Here is a 746-nt window from a genome sequence, read left to right as displayed (position 1 = left end):
GTTTTATAGGGGAGAGTTTCTCTCTGCAGTCACCCGTGAATCTTCTCTAAAGATAAAGAACATTGTTCAACCCACTTAATGTATATATTATGTAGAACTATAAATTGATTTTAATTATGCACATAGCTTTATCACTTAATTAAAATCTGGTGTGTCTTCAGTGATTTATTTGGAAAATATAAATGTTGTTTCATTTTCCTGTTGGTTTACTTTGATCAATATAGATTTACTAAAAGATGTTTTTGGCACCATACACTGTGCGATATTTTCAATCGTTGCAGGCAGCTACAGCTCAAACTGTATGATGAAACCGCAAGGTTTAAAAGTTCACAGCTCACAATGCATGTTCTCACACTGTGGGGCCTAAAGCTCTGATGTGACCTTACGACGGTCGACTGAATTTCAAACATGTTTGATTTTTCTCCCGACCTTACGATTCCTGAGCAGAAGGCTAATCGCCCCTCGTTACCACCTGTATACTACAAGACGCCCAATCAGACTGAACGCTGGCCTGAAAAATTCTCGCACGATTGGAGAATGGCCCAAAACGGGTAAAATATTGTACAGGGTACGCCAGTCTTTAGTGCGCATCAGCCCCTGCCTGACCACCCCTATGAATATTTTCTGGGACTGCCACTGATCAGGCACCATGCTAATTTGACCACTTATGGAAATCCCTTAGCCACCCTTTGAAAAAAATTCCTAGAACTGCAACTAATAACACATATTGTTCTTGGGACTAAAAT

The sequence above is a fragment of the Cyprinodon variegatus genome, unplaced genomic scaffold (genome assembly GCF_000732505.1).
Source record: "Cyprinodon variegatus isolate N-32 unplaced genomic scaffold, C_variegatus-1.0 Scaffold1128, whole genome shotgun sequence".
NCBI lineage: Eukaryota > Metazoa > Chordata > Actinopteri > Cyprinodontiformes > Cyprinodontidae > Cyprinodon > Cyprinodon variegatus.
This window is presented reverse-complemented; position numbering follows the sequence as displayed.